At 44.4% G+C, this 19,462-nt stretch overlaps 1 protein-coding gene across 4 annotated transcripts in view; it reads right to left on the reverse strand.

Moving 5' to 3' along the window:
* Positions 1-19,462, reverse strand: part of aatkb (apoptosis-associated tyrosine kinase b) — a 404,882-nt gene that overhangs the window by 168,255 nt on the left and 217,165 nt on the right. Inside the window, exon 1 of one of the 4 annotated variants that reach the window (XM_072558769.1) lies at positions 3,541-3,601. The exons of the other annotated variants lie outside the window; for them this stretch is intronic. The gene's annotated coding sequence lies outside the window, so the exon portion shown is untranslated. Of the gene's footprint in view, positions 1-3,540; positions 3,602-19,462 lie in introns of those variants that run through there. 4 annotated transcript variants of the gene reach the window in all.

Raw genomic sequence — 19,462 nt, forward strand, 5'->3', positions numbered from 1 at the left:
GGGATGGGGAGGGAAATATATCCCTGGTGGTGGGGTCTGTCTGGAGGTGACGGAAATGACGGAGGATAATACGATGTGTCCGGAGGTTGGTGGGGTGGAAGGTGAGGACCAGTGGGGTTCTGTCCTGGTGGCAATTGGAGGGGTGGAGTTCAAGGGCGGAGGAGCGGGAAGTGGAGGAGATGCAGTGGAGAGCATCGTCAACTGCGTCTGAGGGGAAATTGCAGCCTTTGAAGAAGGAGGCCATCTGGGTTGTTCGGTATTGGAATTGGTCCTCCTGGGAGCAGATGTGGCAGAGGCGAAGGAATTGGGAAAATGGTTTGGCGTTTTTACAGGGGGCAGGGTGGGGGGAGATGTAATCTTATGGCGATTGGAGGGGTGGGGCTCAAGGGCGGAGGTGCGGGAAGTGGAGGAGATGCGGTGGAGAGCATTGTCGACCAAGTTGGAGGGGAAATTGCGGTCTTTGAAGAAGGAGGCCATTTGGTCCTCCTGGGAACAGACGCGGCAGTGGCGATTGGAGGGGCGGGGTTCAAGGGTGGAGGTGCGGGAAGTGGTGGTGATTGGAAGGGCGGGATTGATGAAGGCAGAGCAGTAGATGTGATCTATCTGGACTTCAGTAAGGTGTTCAAAAAGGTTCCCCATGGGAGACTGGTTAGCAAGGTTAGATCTCATGAAATACAGGGAGAACTAGCCATTTGGATACAGAACTGGCTCAAAGGTAGAAGACAAAGGGTGGTGGTGGAGGGTTGTTTTCAGACTGGAGGCCTGTGACCAGTGGAGTGCCACAAGGATCGGTGATGGGCCATTACTTTTCGTCATTTACATAAATGATTTAGATCCGAGCATAACAGGTACAGTTAGTAAGTTTGCAGATGTCACCAAAATTGGAGGTGTAGTGGACAGTGAAGAAGGCTTTTTCAGATTACATTGGTATCTTGATCAGACGGGCCAATGGGCTGAGAAGTAGCAGATGGAGTTTAATTCAGATAAATGCGAGGTGCTGCATTTTGGGAAAGCAAATCTTAGCAGGACTTATGCACTTAATGGTAAGGTCCTAGGGAGTGTTGCTGAACAAAGAGACCTTGGAGTGCAGGTTCATAGCTCCTTGAAAGTGGAGTCACAGGTAGATAGGATAGTGAAGGAGGCATTTGGTATGCTTTCCTTTATTGGTCAGAGTATTGAGTACAAGAGTTGGGAGGTCATGTTGTGGGTATACAGGACATTGGTTAGGGCACTTTTGGAATTATGCATGGAGTTCTGGGCTCCTTCCTATCGGAAAGATGTTGTGAAACTTGAAAGTGTTCAGAAAAGATTTGCAAGCATGTTGCCAGGGTTGGAGGGTTTGAGCTATAGGGAGAGGCTGAATAGGCTGAGGCCATTTTCCCTGAAGCATTGGAAGCTGAGGGGTGACCTTATAGAGGTTTGTAAAATCATGAGGGGCATGGATAGAATAAATAGACAAAGTCTCTTCCCTGGGTGTGGGTGTCCAGAACTAGAAGATATAGATTTAGGGTGAGAGGAGAAAGATATAAAGAGACCTGAGGGGCAAATTTTTCACACAGAGGGTGGTACGTGTCTGGAATGAGTGACCAGAGGAATGGAGGTTAGTACAATTGCAACATTAAAAATGCATCCAGATGGGTATATGAATAGGAAGGGTTTGGAGGGATATGGGCGGGGTGCTGGCAGGTGGGACTAGATTGGTTTGGGATATCTGGTCGGCATGGACGGATTAGACTGAAGGGTCTGTTTCCATGCTGTACATCTCTATAACTCTATGAGTAGTGCAAATTCCTTTCAAATGGCCTAGTGGTATTATTGCTGTTCTGTTAATCCAGAGACCCAGGCAATGTTCAGGGATCTGGGCTCAAATCCCACCATGGTAGAAGGTGAAATTTTAATTCAATAAAAAAATCAGGAATTATGATAGAATTCCAGCAGTGTGGAAACTGGCCATTTGGCCCAACAAGTCCACACTGACCCTTTGAAGAGTATCCCACCCAGAACCATTCCCCTACTACTTTACATTTCCCCTGACTAATGCACCTAACCTACACATCCCTGAACACGATGGGCAATTCAGCACAGCCAATCCGCCCTTTGGATACATCTTTGCACTGTCGGAGGAAACCAGAGCACCCAGAGGAAACCCGTGCCAACACTGGGAGAATATGAAGCTCCATACAGACAGTTGCCTGAGGCTGGAATCGAACCTGGGCCCTTGATACTGTGAGGCAGCAATGTCGACTACTGAGCCATCGCACCACCCATTATGATTAATGACAACCACAAATCCATTGTCAATTGTCCGTAAAAACCTATCTGGGTCAGTAATGTCCCTTTAGGGAAGGAAAGCACCATCTTTACCTGGTCTGACCCACGTGTGACTCCAGACCCACAGCAATGTGGTTGACTCTTAACTGCCCTCTGGGCAATTAGGGATAGGGAATAAATGCTGGCTCAGTAAATGACATCATCATTTTGTGAATAAATGAGAAAAACCCCTTCCCTCCTCCTGTGGTTAATAAAGGTGGATATCAGTCTCCAGAATACTGTTCACACACAACCTGGCAAGGCCATTGAGGAGAACTGTCAGGGGTCCAGACCTTCATTTCAACTTTCGAGTTTCCATTTTAAGTTTTTTTGTGACAGATTTGAAAGTGTTGCAGGAAATGCACTGAGCAGCTTTCTTCCTTGTTTGAAACCTGACTGGGCAGTAACGGTTGGAAACAATGAAAAAAAGAAATCCAACATTTCCCCTCAGAGCCAGGACAAGTTAATGCCAATAAACCTTACACATGGGGGCAGCAGTTCACTTTAACATTCCATCTTCACCACTAACTTAAACTCCCATTAATAAAAGACAGATAAGTGCATTATTGGATTTATTAAGGGTTAACTTCTTACATCATTTATGAGGCTCTGCATCAGATCGAACACTTGATTAGATAACAGAATAAAATTAACTTCTCCAAGCAGATGTGGTCTTTAACATTCTGCAGTTGTTATTTTATTGCAGACAGCAGTGCTCTCTGTGTTACACAATATTTTTCACCAAACTTTCACACAATGCTGCATTCTATTATAGAAGAAAACATTATAGCCAATCATAATTTCTCTGTTAACACTGCAAATAGATGACCCTGTACTTATACAGCACATTCGTTCTGACCAATATTCAGGCAGAGAAAATAATTAATTTTGATCTGTGCTTTTCCAATTCAGATTTAATCCTCAAAAGCAAATAGTTAATTATTTCACGATACAAAGTACTACTTTCCGAGCAGAATTGTGGCAAAGAAATGTCTCAAATGGTAATTAAACATGGGGGTGGGATTGGGACCTAATGGCTTCACACCATCCAGGCCCTGTGCTGTAAAACGTTTGCGTCTGCAGGGGGGAGAACAGATTTGATCTCCTCTGAGACCTTCTCCTCCACAAATCCAGAAACCTCAGATGCTTTCGTTCTTTTAAATGGCTGCATTCTACTCAACGCCGGGTGGTTAACTGCCTTCCTTACGCATTTCAGAGGGCCTTACTCACCTTTATTCTCGAAGGTTGTGCCTTGCCCTGTCGAGAATGTGGAGTGTTAAATGCCGACCCTGCTTTTACGAGTATGAAAAGGATGTGATTTTGTAAATTGGCCCCAGCACTTCAATGCAGAATTGGGCATGGTTTCTGTGAACTGCAGCATTACGTAGTGTCAATAATAAAAGTACTTTAATTTTGTGCCAAAAATAGCTGACCAGCCTGCATGAAAACAATAAGTTCCAGATCAACTACCACTGCAAAGCTTACATTTTCCTAATCTATAAACCACCCAGCCTTTTTTTTCTCTGATAAATGTTGACAGTTCCACGGTATTTTCATTCAGTTGAACCATCTAACCCCGTGCTTAGAATGAAACCACTGTCCTGGAGATGTGTGTGGTTTTTTTTTCATGCATCACATCGGCATGGATGTGAGATTTGGACCGTTTCCTCACTGCTCATTGTTCAATGCTGCAATATGTACTGAAGCTGCAAAGCATTCTGTGTCTGTTTGTGTACAGCATGGCAACCACACAGCACAAGGGATAGAGCTCAAAACAGCAGTTTGTTTTCCCAGAGGCATAAGAAGATTACATCCAGTGCTTTTGCTTTTTTTAAAAAAAATTCCAAGAGATTTCTAATTACTGGAGAAGAGCTGGTGAAATTTCTGATGGAATGTATTAAAATTATACCTGTCCTGTGCTCCTGGTTCAGTGTAGTACACTGTAACAGATAACTCTATACAATTTAGTTCATGCTTTTGATCATTTGTTTCAAGCCTTTGTAATATTCTCAACGGCCTCGATCGGCTGACTGGAACTCTGTATGAAATGCAGCATACTGCTGCTTTATTAAATAAAACGAGGAGGCACAAGGCTGTCACAGTATCAAGACGGCCACACTTGAGATGGTTAGAACTTTTGGAGCGCTAATGCAACACCATAAAAATAATTAAAATTAAAAAATAAATGTAGCACGTTCAGAGTTGGGTCCCTATTGTTCATGTTGTATATTAATGATTTAGACTCAAGGTGGAAGATGTGATTAGGAAATTTGCAGACAGCACAAATATAGGTCATGTAGTCAAGCGTGAAGAGGATGGCTGTTGACTGGAGGAAGATGTCAGTGGGTGGGTGGGTGTGTAGGTTGTGTGGGTTGGGTGAGTGGTTGGGTGGGTTGGGTTGGGTGGTTGGGTAGTGTGTGGGTTGGGTAGGTGTGTGGGTTGGGTGGGTAGGTTGGATGGGTTGTTGGGTGGGTTTGTGGGTTGGGTGGTTGGGTGGATGGGTTAGGTGGGTTGGGTGGGTGGTTGGGTGGGTAGGTGGATTGGTTGGGTTGGGTGGGTTGGTTGGGTGGTCGGGTGGGTAGGTTGATTGGGTTGGGTGGGTTTGTGGGTTGGGTGGTTGGGTGGATGGGTTAGGTGGGTTGGGTGGGTGGATTGGTTGGGTTGGGTGAGTGCGTGGGTGGCGAGGGGGAAATGTGGAAAATGGAATTCAATCTGGAGAAGTACAAAGTTATGCACTTGAGGAGAGCAAACAAAGGAAAGGAATGCACAATAAATGGGAGGATATTGAGAGGGGCAGAGGAAGTGAGAGACCTTGCAGGACAGTAGGTAAGGAATTGTACGAAGCATATGGGATGTTCTCCTTCATTGGATGAAATATGAATACAAAAACAAGAATGTAATGCTGGAACTGTAGAAGACACTAGCTAGGCCACACCTCGAGTTCTGCTCACCAGGAAGTATCTAATTGCCTGAATTAAATACAAAAGATATTTACAAGAATATTTCCAGAGTAGTGAGGAAACATTAGTCAGGTTGGGACTGTTTTCCTTAGAACAGAGGAGGCTGAGCAATGTACAAAATACTGAAAGGCTTGAAAAGAGTGGACAGGCGAAACCTATTTCACTCAGGGAAGAGGGCATTTACTAGGAACACAGATTTATGGTGATTGGTGGAAGGATGCAGATTTGAGGAAAAGCTTTTTCACCCATCGGGTGTGAGTGCCTGGAATTTGCTGCCTAATTCAGTGGCTCATTTGTCTGAAATAAAATTATTGAGGCCCGCAAAATGAAAATTCAGATTCTGAAGCCAGATACTTGGCAAGCTGCCAAATCTCTCTAATAATGCCCAATTTGGATGTGTATATATGTGAATTTGAAGAAGATAAATCAAAATTAAAATAGAATGAACTGTGACAATTCCTGATGGGAAACTGTAAAATAAATTGACCAAATTTAATGAAAGATCCCAAATGTAAAAAACTGAAACAAGATCTCACTTTATGTACATTTTACTGGGGCTGGGGATTCTGTGATTCGGAACTCGCCTCCTGATCCTAAAACCTGTCCACCATATGCTTTCTCCATCACCTTACCTACTGTCCAGGCACCTGTGGACTTGCATCCCAAGGTCTCTCTCTTCCTCTGCCCCTCTCAATATCGTCCTGTTTATTGTGCATTCCTTTCCTTTGTTTGCCCTGCTCAAGTGCATAAGTCAGGAGTGTGATTAGAAGGGTGGTAAGGACAAGCCAGGGAACTATAGACCAGTGAGCCTGATGTCGGTGGTGGGCAAGTTGTTGGAGGGAATCCTGAGGGAAAGGATGTACAAGTATTTGGAAAGGCAAGAACTGATTAGGGATAGTCAGCATGGCTTTGTGTGTGGGAAATCATGTCTCACAAACTTGATTGAGTTTTTGGAAGAAGTAACAAAGACGATTGATGAAGGCAGAGCAGTAGATGTGATCTATATGGTATGCAGTAAGGCGTTCAACAAGGTTCCCCATGGGAGACTCATTAGCAAGGTTAGATCTCATGAAATACAGGGAGAACTAGTCATTTGGATACAGAACTGGCTCAAAGGTAGATGGTAGTGGAGGGTTGTTTTTCAGACTGGAGGCCTGTGACCAGTGGAGTGCCACAAGGATCGGTGCTGGGTCCTCTACTTTTTGTCATTTACATAAATGATTTGGATGCAAGATTAAGAGGTATAGTTAGTAAGTTTGCAGATGACACCAAAATTGGAGGTGTAGTGGACCGCAAAGAGGATTACCTCAGATTACAACAGGATCTGGACCAGATGAGCCAATGAGCTGAGAAGTGGCAGATGGAGTTTAATTCAGATAAATGCGAGATGCTGCATTTTGGGAAAGCAAATCTTAGCAGGACTTATACACTTAATGGTAAGGTCCTAGGGAGTGTTGCTGAACAATGAGACCTTGGAGTGCAGGTTCATAGCTCCTTGAAAGTGGAGTTGCAGGTTGATAGGATAGTGAAGAAGGTGTTTGGTATGCTTTCTTTTATTGAGTACAGGAGTTGGGAGGTCATGTTGCTGCTGTACAGGACATTGGTTAGGTCACTGTTGGAATATTGCATGCAATTCTGGTCTCCTTCCTATCGGAAAGATGTTGTGAAACTTGAAAGGGTTCTGAAAAGATTTACAAGGATGTTGCCAGGGTTGGAGGATCTGAGCTACAGGGAGAGGCTGAACAGGCTGGGACTGTTTTCCCTGGAGCATCGGAGGCTGAGGGGTGACCTTATAGAAGTTTACAAAATTATGAGGGGCATGGTTGGGGAGTCCAGAACTAGAGGGAATAGAGTCATAGAGATGTACAGCATGGAAACAGACCCTTCAGTCCAACCCGTCCATGCCGACCAGATATCCCAACCCAATCTAGTCCCACCTGCCAGCACCTGGCCAATATCCCTCAAAACCCTTCCTATTCATATACCTATCCAAATGCCTCTTAAATGTTGCAATTGTACCAGCCTCCACCACTTCCTCTGGCAGCTCATTCCATACACATACCACCCTCTGTGTGAAAAACTTGCCCCTCAGGTCTCTTTTATATCTTTCCCCTCTCACCCTAAACCTATGCCCTCTAGTTCTGGACTCCCCGACCCCAGGGAAAAGACTTTGCCTATTTACCCTATCCATACCCCTCATAATTTTGTAAACCTCTATAAGGTCACCCCTCAGCCTCCAACGATCCAGGGAAAACAGCCCCAGCCTGTTCAGCCTCTCCTTATGCTCAAATCCTCCAACCCTAGCAACATCCTTGTAAATCTTTTCTGAACCCTTTCATTTCTTAACTACTCTTGGCAGTTAGGTTTGGACAATAAATGCTGGCACAGACAGATATGTCCACATCCCATGAATTAATGAAAACCCTTAAATTACTGCCTATTGGTACTGTTTCCAGGTCAAGGGTTGCCAGACCGCATGAACAAGAATTTCTCATTATCCCAGAAAATTATAATTGATCATTTAATAATTGATGGAGATTCTTACAAGTTCCTCCCTATCATGCCTAAAAACAATTATAGATACTAAAGCTATTTTATTTTCTGACTGTGCTACTTTTGAGTCAAAAGTATCACACTATCTCTGAAGTATTGGGTGATTGGATATTTTAACTGGATTTTTGTCAGTGAATTCATCTTTAAAACAAAATCAACTTAGGATGCATGTAAATAAGAACTTTATTGGCTATTGATTCCCCATGATTAAATAAAAAGTTCTGATAGCATATTCAGAATAATTTGTCTCAGCTACAATACAACCAATAATAGCTGTCAACATAAAATGTGCTCCTTGAACCAAAAGCATTATCTACAACAATATGTAGCCATATCATTCAATCAGATCAATGTAGACCACAATAATGGCTTTTGTTAAACTAATTATTTGTATCTATAAAGTGTGGCATAATGATTAGCCTTTTCATTAGCAGAATAAAAACAGTTCTTACATTTCATGACTTAATTTTGTTCTATTTCTTTTCATGTTAATGCAATCTAACTGGTAAGTGTCGCGAATCACAAATGAGTTGTCAATGAGCTGCACACTCCCATCGCTGGGGTATTTTTACTGGGATATTATCGTGGGATCATCCTTCCTCACTTTGCAACTTGACAGTGATAAGCTTCTCAACCCTCCAGCACTGTCCCGGAGTCTCCAGGGATTAATGTCTAGCCTCTAGCATAGTGCTGAGAGCAATTTAGGAGAAAAATCATAGCAGTAGGAAAAAAATGCGGTTTGAAAACAAAAGTACTTCAAACTGCTTTCATAGAAAAATAGAGTTTCTACAGTGCAGAAGCCTAGTAAGTCCATAATGACCATCCCAACAGTATCCTATCCAGATCCAAGCCCTTACCTGATAATGCTGCCTTTCCCAAGTCCAATCTACCTAACCTCCACATCTTTGTAGCATAGGAGGAAACTGGAGCTCCCAGCAGTAACTGGGGGAATGTGCAAACTCCACATAGTCGCCTGAGTGTGGAATCAAACCCGGATCCCTGGTGCTGTGAGGCAGCAGTGCTAACCACTGAGCCACCATCCATTGGTGAAAGTAGCAGACTTGGAGAAGATTGAACTATTTGATTGATGGTTGGAATCATCCAATCAGGCTGGAGAGGCAGTGAATCGCAAACATAGACAGACAAAGCAGCCAATGGAGGGTTGGAGGAAAAGTCATGGGATGACTCTTCAAGAGATATTTCCAATCAGAACTGGCAATCTTCTGTAACAATGGTCTTTTCTAAAAATCTTTCAAACACGGAACATTTGCAGGTTGAGAGCAGTCAGGTGACAATAGGCCCAGAGTGTATTATTGGTGCTGGAAAAGCACAGCAGGTCAGGCAGCATCTGAGGAGCAGGAAAATCGACCTTTCGGGCAAAAGCCGAAGAGCTGATGAAAGGCTCTATTCCTGATGAAGGGCGTTTGCCCTAAATGTCGATTTTCCTGCTCCTCAGATGCTGCCTGACCTGCTGCGCTTTTCCAGCACCACTCTAATCTAGACTCTGGTTTCCAGCATCTGCAGTCCTTGTTTTTACCAAAGTAAATTATTGGCAGGAGTAGGCCATTCAGTCCACTGAGCTTGCTCTAACATTCAATTAGATCATAGCTGGTCATCTACCTCAATGCCACTTTCCAATGCTGCCTCCTTTTCTCAATCTCATCAGGCTACTGAAATTTATTGATCTCTGTCTTGAACATATTCAATGAATGAATTTCCACAGCCCTCTGAGGTAGAGATTGCAAAGAGTGCTCACTCAAGTGGCCAGCCCTCAGCAGCCTGTATCGAGAGGGAGCTGGTGATGTTGGACTTGTACAAGATACTTGTTCGAATTCAGCTGGAATATTGTGTGCAATTGTGGACACCACATTATAGGAAGGAGAGAGGGAAGAAACGGTTCACAAGAATAGTTCCAGGAAAGGGAAACTTCAGTTCTGAGGAGAGATTGAAAAAGTTGGGACTGTTCTCCTGGGAGAGGAAAAGGTTGAGGGGAGATTTCATGGCGGTTTTCCAAATTATGAGTGAGCTGCATAGAGTGGGTGGGGAGAAACTGCCTCCACTCATAAAAGAAACAAGGACAAGAGGGCATAGAGTTTAAGTGATGCACAAACAAAGCAAGGGTGTTGAGAGAAATGACAAACTTTCAAACAGCGAGTAGTTACGGTCTGGAGTACACTGTCTGGAAATGTGGTGGAGCCACTGAATGATCATTTGGATAGAAATAGAGTGCAAGGATATGGGGGAAAGGCAGCAGATTGGCACTGGGTCATCACTCCAGTGTAGGCATGATGGGCCGAATGGCCTCTTTCTGTGCTGCAACAATTCGGTGATTGTGTGGTTTCGAGAACGGCAATGATTGTGCAAAGCGACACACACAAACTGTGCACTTGCCTAACGCTGACCCCACAGATTTCCTCCAAACATTAGCTAGAGGGACGATTGTGAACAAGAGCTGTGACGGATACATTTCCCTCTCCTTAGTCCAGTCTTGTACAGATCAATCTTCTGCATTCTGGCAGGTCACCGAACCCCACCTCCCTGCAATCCTTCTCGTTCTCACACCCAATACTGCAACGTACATCCCAAACAAGCAGCATTGCACTTGCAGATGTTTCTGTTCCTCTGAACCATTTGGCAGCGTTTGTTACAAATATCAGTGCATTCTTTGAACATTTCGTGCTGCACGCGGGTTTTTATTAGAGCTCACCAGCCTGCTCCAGAACAACTCCCACAAAAAGTAGACTCCAGCAGCTGCAGAGAGATGGGTGCCCACGCTATGAGGCAGGCAGAGGGCAAATCAACCAAGATGGGCTTCGTGTGTTGACTGATGACACCTGTTCCCTGAAGGCTTAAAGGAGAAAGTGAGGACTGCAGATGCTGGAGACCAGAGTTGAAAAATGTGGTGCTGGAAAAACACAACAGGCCAGGCAGCATCCGAGGGGCAGGAGAATCTGCTCCTGAAGAAGGGCTTATGCCCGAAACATCGATTCTCCTGCTCCTCGGATGCTGTCTGCCCCGAAGGTTTAAACCCAATAACGCCTCCTCAAGCCAGATACCGAGCAGCGACTGACCTCACCGGCATCATCACATCAACTGCATCAAGTGGGAACTGCAGATGATCAACTTTACCACAGTTCTTTGAACATTGTGACTTCTAAAAACACATACAAAGTGCAAAAGAAGCTCTGCTTGGGAATCACAAGGAAATGTTTATTTGGTGGTTGGCTAAAATATCACATACCTGCCCACTGCCATTCTTTTAGACAGACATAGACAAGGGACATGCTCAGATTATTCCAGAATGTGGCAGGAATGGCAAATGTGCGTGTGAATTCTCAATCTCGGTGTGCATGTGTGGGACTTACATGCGTGTGACTGTGTGTGTGAATATATGTCTGCATGTATATGTGTGCCAACACATGTCTATGTCACGTGGGGGCTTGTGTGAATACATATCTATGTACATGTAGGTGCGAATACATGTCTGCATGCATGTGGATATGTGTGTGTGAGCAGCTGTCTGCATGTATATATGTGTGTGTATACATGTCTGTGCATCTATGTGTGGGTGTGTGAATACATGTCTGTGTGGATGTGTGTGGATTTTTAAAATTCATTTTGTGGGATGTGGGCGTCACTGCTGGCCAGTATTTATTGTCCGTCCCTAGTTGCCCTTGAGAAGGTGGGGTTGAGCTGCCTTCTTGAACTGCTGCAGTCCATGTGCTGTGGGTTGACCTACAATGCCCTTAGGAAGGGAATTCTTGGCTGTTGGCCCAGTGACAGTGAAGGAATGCCATTATATTTCCAAGTCAGGACGCTGAGTAGGCTGGAGGGGAATTTGCAGGGGGTAGTGTTCCCATGTATCTGCTGCCCTTGTCCTTTTAGATGGAAGTGATTGTGGTTTGGAAGGTGCTGTCTGAGGATCTTTGGTGAATGTCTGCAGTCCATCCTGTAGATAGTACACAATGCTGCGACTGAACATTGGTGGTGGAGAGAGTGGATGTGGTGCCAATCAAATGGGTTGCTTTATCCTCGATGGTGTCAAGCTTCTTAAGTGTTGTTGGGTCTGCACTCATTTAAGAAATAACGCTACAGAGGCTGATATCCCATCACCAAGTCACCCTTTATTTACATGTGGAAAGTCCTTGACACCGATATTCTGTGAGGGTCACCTGACTGACCTTGTTACAATCACAACATCCTCTGAGTCCAGGCTCAGAGGCAGGTTATTTTTTTCTGTAGCTCCTGTTGGGGCACTTAGCACTGGGCCAGGTTCCTCCGACTCCACCTCAGTTATGGGCACTGTGTAACACACAGTAGCTTGCCTCTTGGGCCTGGAGCATCTTGGAAGAAATTTATTCTCTTCTTCAGGTGGCAAAGGCATTGAGACAGCGAAATCCTCTGTTTCCATCTCAAGATGTCTTCAACACTTGAGGAGGGGGAGAATCTACTGGTTCAGACAGACTTTTCGTCTGTTCTGAGGCGTCAAGGATGTTTTGCTCCTACCCCGATAGCAAATTTGCAGCTTTCATATGATTCACGTGCTTGTTCAGGACCATTGCACCTACCTGAACTGTATACCTCAATGCTGACCAAGCCTCTCACCATGCAGGACCATTCTCTTTGTTCCTATACCACCCTGAAGTAAGCTGTCTTTCTTGCTTAGCAGAGCTTTGTGTCCAGCATTGGCGTATCACACACCCCTCCAGATTCAGATTTCACCTGGTGTGGACTCTTCTCCCCATTAGCTATCCTTTTAGATGCATGAGGCCTAATTGCAACATTTAAAAGGCATCTGAATGGGTATAGGAATAGGAAGCTTTTGGAGGGATATGGGCCGGGTGCTGGTAGGTGAGACTAGACTGGGTTGGGATATCTGATCGGCATGGACGGGTTGGACTGAAGGGTCTGGTTCCATGCTGTACAGCTCTATGACTCTTTGACTCTAAATAGAAACCGGGACAGTTAGGTATCTAATAAAGCTGTAGGCTGTTTCTTTAAGCTTGCCTTCAACATTTGGACTGCTCTTTCTACCAGACTGCTGGACGATGGAGCTGTCCTTGTATGCCAAATGCCATTCAACTTTAGGAAATACTCAAATTCCCAGCTGGTAAACAATGGCCCATTATGTATGATCAACACTTCTGGGAGACCACGTATTGCAAAAGATGCTCACAATTCTTCTATCGTCATCCCTGTGTTTGGTGAATGAACTCTATACATGTCCAACCACTCTGAGTAGGCTTCCACAATGACTAAGAACACTGAGCCAATGAAAGGACCTGCACAGTCATGTAACCAAGTCCAGGGTTTACTATTTAATTAGAACTTCACCCAGGCAACCATTTTCTAATCAAAAAAATGCTGACCAATCAAGGGGAATCTTTCTCAACCAATTTGGCCCCGTTAAGCTTGGACCCAAGCCTTTCACTACCATCAGTGGGAACTGAACCGGCTGCTTCTCAAAGCAAACCAGAACCAAATTTATCCTCTTAATCTGTAAAGGGTCCCCAGTATAGGTTCTCTGTCGAGCCAAGGTCTTGCACAAACATTAGGATTGGAGTCCAGAGCAAATTTTGTTAACTTGGAACAGTGAAACAGCCTTGTAAGTACCAACCTCCATTAGAACTGGGTGACCACTTAACCAGATGTTTATTTTGATTGGTTCAGATTTGGATGATGCTAAGCAATTAAACTGTTCCAAGCCAGGTGAAGGGGGACTTTCCAGGGTGTGCACTCTCCTGGGTAACAGCCTGTGAATTCTCTGACTCAGTTCAGGCCTCGTGGGATACCTTTGCTGTCTCGAGTCTGTATACTGGCGGCACCTACAATGGCTTGTGTGCCCAGATCCTGAAGAAACTTTTAACTATTTGACCTAAGCTTGGCTTTGTTTTGGGGTTTTGCTGTGAGCTGACCTAGAGTCCCTCTGTTCAGGATATGCCCTGAGTGAGCCTATGCAATTGCTTTTAGTCAAGTGGTGTTCCCCAAGCTCAGTCGGTCTGGCGGATGTGTCCACTTCCATTGGAATACTCTACAACTCATATGTTCCATTTGCCACATTTTCCAATAATAAAACCAGTTGTAGTGCCTGTTCGAAGTCCAGTTGGGCTTCAGCTAGTAGGAGTTTATGCATGGTTTACATCATTAATCCTACATACCAAATGGTATCTCAGTATCTCATTAAGGGTTAAACCAAAGTCACGTGCCTCTGCCAGTCATCCTAACCTAGTCATCCTAACAGATTCCCCTCTTTCTTGAATTACCGAGTAAAAACGAAATCGACTCAGAATTAGAGGAGGCTTGGGGTCTTAGTATTCCTTAACTAAATCCTTTGAAAGGGTTCAGTATCTGGTGCTTCAGGGAAGGTTTGGCTCCTAATAACTGAAAATGCTGTGGGTCCACAAGCTTTCAGGAGAATTACTTTTCATTTGCCTCAATGTCATTTACCAGAAAAAATAACGTATTCTTTCCACACACTGGAGCCAGTCTTCGGGTAAAGCTTCCTGAATAACAGAGATGCTTACCCCGACTCAAAGGTGACTATAATGAGTGAATTTCTTCAGGAGTGTGCTTTGCTCTCATCGCCACTGAAATACCTCCCTAGAGACCGGTATTCCCTCACTAAGTCACCCTTTATTTATACATGGAGAGGCCTTGATACTGATCCAGTTCCCTGAGAGCCAGCTCTTCAATGGTCAGGATGCTTGACAGTCCTGTTTGATTCTTTCACAGCCTAAATTCACAGCCCAATCAGGGAACTCATATTCTATGACTGCATTACAATAAATGCAATCCAGGTAAGTGGGGAGTATTCCATTACACTCCTGACTTGTAACTTGCAGATGGTGGGCAGGTTCAGGGAGACATGAGATCAGTTATTGATGCAGTATTCCCAGCCTCTGACCTGTTCTTGTAGCTGCTGTGTTTATGTGATGAGTTCAGTTGAGTTTCTGGTCAATAGTAACCCCAAGGATGTTGGTAGTGGGGGATTCAATGATGCTAACACCATTGAATGTCAAGGGGCAGTGGATAGATTGTCTCATTTTCAAAGTGAGGACTACAGATGCTGGAGATCAGAGTCAAGATTAGAGTGGTGCTGGAAAAGCACAGCAGGTCAGGCAGCATCTGAGGAGCAGGAAAATCGGCGGTTCAGGCAAAAGCCCTTCATCAGGAAGGGCAAATGGAACATATGAGTTGCAGGGCATTCTTGATGAAGGGCTTTTGCCCGAAACATCAATTTTCCTGCTCATTTTCAAGATGGTCATTGACTGGCATTTGTGGGGTGCGAATATTATGTGCCATGTATCAGTCCAAGTCTGGATATTGTCCAGATCTTGCTGTATTTGGACATGATACTGCTTCAGTATCTGACGAGTTGCGAACAGAGCTGAACATTGTTCAATCATTGGAGAATATCCCCACTTCTGTTCTTATGGCGGAGGATTGAAGAAGCAGCTGAAGGTGGTTGGCCCTAGGACACTCCCCTGAGGACCTCCTGCAGAGATGTCCCTGGACCTGAGATGACTGACCTCCAAGAACCTATGTGTCAGGTATGACTCCAACCAGCTAAGAGTTTGCACCCGATGCCCATTGATTCCAGTTTTGCTAGGCCACACTTGGTCAGATGCAGCCTTGACCTCAAGGGCTGTCACTCTCGCTTCACTTCACCTCTGGAATTCAGCTCTTGTGTTTGAACCAAGGCTGTAATTAGGGCAGGAAATGAGTGGTCCTAGCAGAACCCGTCCTTGTGGGCGGCACGGTGGCACAGTGGTTAGCACTGCTGCCTCACAGCACCAGAGACCAGGGTTCAATTCCCGCCTCAGGCGACTGACTGTGTGGAGTTTGCACGTTCTCCCCGTGTCTGCGTGGGTTTCCTCCGGGTGCTCCGGTTTCCTCCTACAGTCCAAAGATGTGTGGGTCAGGTGAATTGGCCATGCTAAATTGCCCGTAGTGTAGGTAAGGAGTAGATGTAGGGGTATGGGTGGGTTGCGCTTCGGCGGGGCGGTGTGGACTTGTTGGGCCGAAGGGCCTGTTTCCACACTGTAAGTAATCTAAAAAAAAAACCCAAACTGTTGTGTGTGCGTGTGAATGAATGTCTGTGTACGTGTGTGTGTCTGTGTGTGTGAATGCTGTCTGTATGCATATCTGTGCATGTGTGTGTGCGTGTGTGTATCTGAATGCAGGTCTGTGTACATGTGAATGCATGTCTACATGCGTGTGTGGGTGCATGCATGTATGTGGGTGTGTGTGAATATTCTGTGTGCATTTGTGTGTGTGAAGTCATCCTGGTACATGTGTGTGTATCACTACATGTATGTATGTGTTCTAGGGCTGAGTGTGAATACATCTGTAAGCATGTATGTGTAGACATGGGTAAATACATATACATGTGCACATGTGGATGTGTGTGCATGAATATATGTCTGCGTGTATGTGCACGGATCTGTGTCTTTTTGTGATGTTATGAAGATGTGGGGGTACTTTAAGAAAGTTAAAAGCAGCAGACCTACTGGATACAGCACCAAGTGTTTTCAGTAAGGCAACAATTTAACACTGGGTCAAACAATTCGATTAGCTCGTTGCCGAGAGACAAAACCAAATTTAAATTTGGCCAAACAGCTTAAATTATACCCCGAGAAATATCAAACTCCAATCAAGTTTGAATTGAGTGTATTGACAATCTTTGGGGATATAGACCAGGGAATCAATTGAACAGTTGAGAGGAGAATGGACAAGCTCAGCAAGTAAACAGACTGCGTGAAAAATAGCTCTCTTAAAAAGGTACCTTTTTCGATCAGTAACCCGTGACGAAGAAGTTCCTAAGAAGAAGTAAAGAAGACACAGGAAGATCCAAATAGAAGAATGAAAGCTGCCTGGTGCTGAGATAAGAAGTCTTGTTTTGTAAATTCTGGGATTTTTATCAGACTAGTATGATAGAAAGGAGGGTAACAGATAGGTTAGAGTAAGGAATGGTAAACAGTTGTGAGTTAATTATTCTCTGTTATCCTTCAAGAAATAAAGGTGTTAATTTTTACTTTGAAAAGCTCTTGGCCACACAAATTTTTCCAGATTACTGCATGGGATAAATCTTTTCTGTGTTGCTGGTTTTTAATTAAGAAGGGGGGTTTACCCCATGTTGTAATAGTGAGTACACATTTGCACGTGTGTGTGTGAAAATACATGTCTGCATGCACACGTATGGTTAAACAGTGTGCGTGCATGCTTGTGCTCGTGCATATGTGAGTGCGAAGCTACTGGATTCTGGAGAAATTGTATCCTGCAGAGTGTATGCGCTTGGACCATTGAGGACAAGACACACTGCTGTAAATCAGAGACTGAGCGATGTAAAAATACAAGAAAACATTATGTAAAATACAGTGATGAGAGTAATGTGGAATATGCAATAATGAAGATGACGCATGCCAACCGCATGGTGTTGAAATCTTATCAGCACTCAGTGCACAAACCGATCATTAGTGTCACAGCGCTGCTCAGAGCAATAATCTTACAGCTCAGTGCCAGAAAGCCTCTCTGTGCTGTGGAGCTGCCTCTTATGAAGATGCTCTGCAAAATTTTCAAGCTTTTATAGGGTTTCTATCCACAAGATGGTGGATTTTAAAGAAGGCCCAAACATTTAAAGAATCCTTTGCTACTATTGCCTTTTCAAATGTGTTCTTCTTTCGTGTGTTGATTGACGTTCTGCAGAGTAATCGGAAGGGTGCAGACTGGATTTGACTCTTAGTGGAGAGAATTGTAACTCTTTGAATCACTAAGAGTCAAGGTTGTTTGCCCAAATCTTGCAGTTTTAACTGAGGTGGGGAATGGAGGAGCGTGGGTGTAGAATTGGTAGGAGATGAGTAGGGTGCAGATCACAATAGCTGGTCAGTGGGGGATATCAAATCACAGGGATTGTCCACTCGTGCACATAGCGTTAAACATGAGCGTGTTGAAGAAAGAGTGGGGATCTGATTGAAATGTATGAAATGCTAGCAGGGGTTGGAGAGACGAGGTGCAGAGAGAAAGGTTCCCCTGGTTGGAGAGTCTGATGGCCTCACACTACGGGAAAGGCTTTTAAGGACGGAGATAAGGAAAACTTTCTTGCCTCAGAGGGTGGTCAACCTGTGGAATTCATTATTACAAGAGGCCGGGTTGCTGAATATGTCCAAGAAAGAGATTGGTAAGTTTTGAGATATTAAAAGAACCAAGAGATATGGAGACCAAGTGGAAGTGTGGCATGGAGGCTGAAGATCATATTGAGCGGTGGAGCAGGCTCAAAGGGCCAAATGACCTCCCTCAGCTCCTCGCTCCCATATCCCTGGGAAGGCAGTCCTGGGCCAGCATACCTAGCTGTTGACTTTCCCTGAGGTTCAGCAGGCAAAGGGTCAAATGGTGAATAAAGATAAACCACAACCCTCATTAGAATATTTAAAATGCCCACTCACCTCCCCTTGAGTGAGTTGTTTGGTCTTCCGAGTTAAAACCCACATTGACACTAAGAAGCAAGTTTTAATACCCATCTAACCCTAACCTATTAGTTTATTTCTGGTGAAAATTCCCCCATTACGTAAGGCAGGCTGCGGAATTATTCCGAGACTCAAGGAAAATCCATTGCACTTTCCCATACATTTTCTTTTCTCCGGTACACCTGAAGAATCACGAGACCCTGGTCAAAACTGGATCTGATCTGGGGTGGATCCACTCTGAGTAATTTTTCAAACCAGTTTAGGGGCAGAAATGAAACCATTTACCCTCACTCTTATTTATGTTAATTAGTGTGGTTTTGAAACAAAAATATGGACCTCTTAGCTCCCCGGAGTGAGCACAGTAAAATTTGATGAAAAACAGAAAGCGTTTGCGGGTTTAAATAAACAGGAATTTTTTTTCATGCATTCGCCCCAAAAGTCAAAGCACTATATCACCTACACACATATGTACGCACATTAGAATGAGATTGTTTGCAGAACAATGCACTTTTACAATTAAACAACAGAATACTTCATAATTCATGTAAAATAAAATGAAAAACTGCCGATAATGTAAATCTGAAACAAAAGCAGAGCTTGCTGGAAATATTCAGCATCTGTGGAGAGAAAGCAGAATCAATGTTTCTTCAGAAGGGTGACAAACCAATCTCTGATGATAGTTTTAGTCAAATAATCAATCCCTATTGTCCACCCAGAATGACCTGGCAGTATATTTATGAAATGCAATACTTTTAGAGGGTTGCATATTATTGCAATTGCACGAGCACACTCACTCTGAGTCTGTCTTGATTCTCAGCGTCCATGTTTTGTACTGTCTTGTCCTTTAGGCTTTGCCCCCTCAGCCAGCAGTACAAGCCTGGTATGGCTACTGCACTGCCATGTCAGTTGTGTTGTCACAAACTCAAAGCCAGGAAGCATATCATTGTTGCTAGGAGGCCTCAGTACAATCAAGGGTGCTGACCTTTATACAGTAAGACAGGAGTCTGGGGCCTGGTCAGTGCAGTCAGAGTCAGAATCCTTTCCTTGCTTGGGAGGAGTGTTTAGGAGTTCAACGTCGGGCAGCCCACCACCAGTCTTGGCTCTTTCAGCCCTTTCATCAGCAGTTTTCCTCTGGAATGAGATAGGGACAGGTATTACGGGAGATGGAAGTGGGGG

Source organism: Chiloscyllium punctatum, chromosome 39 (assembly GCF_047496795.1).
Source record: "Chiloscyllium punctatum isolate Juve2018m chromosome 39, sChiPun1.3, whole genome shotgun sequence".
NCBI classification, from domain to species: domain Eukaryota; kingdom Metazoa; phylum Chordata; class Chondrichthyes; order Orectolobiformes; family Hemiscylliidae; genus Chiloscyllium; species Chiloscyllium punctatum.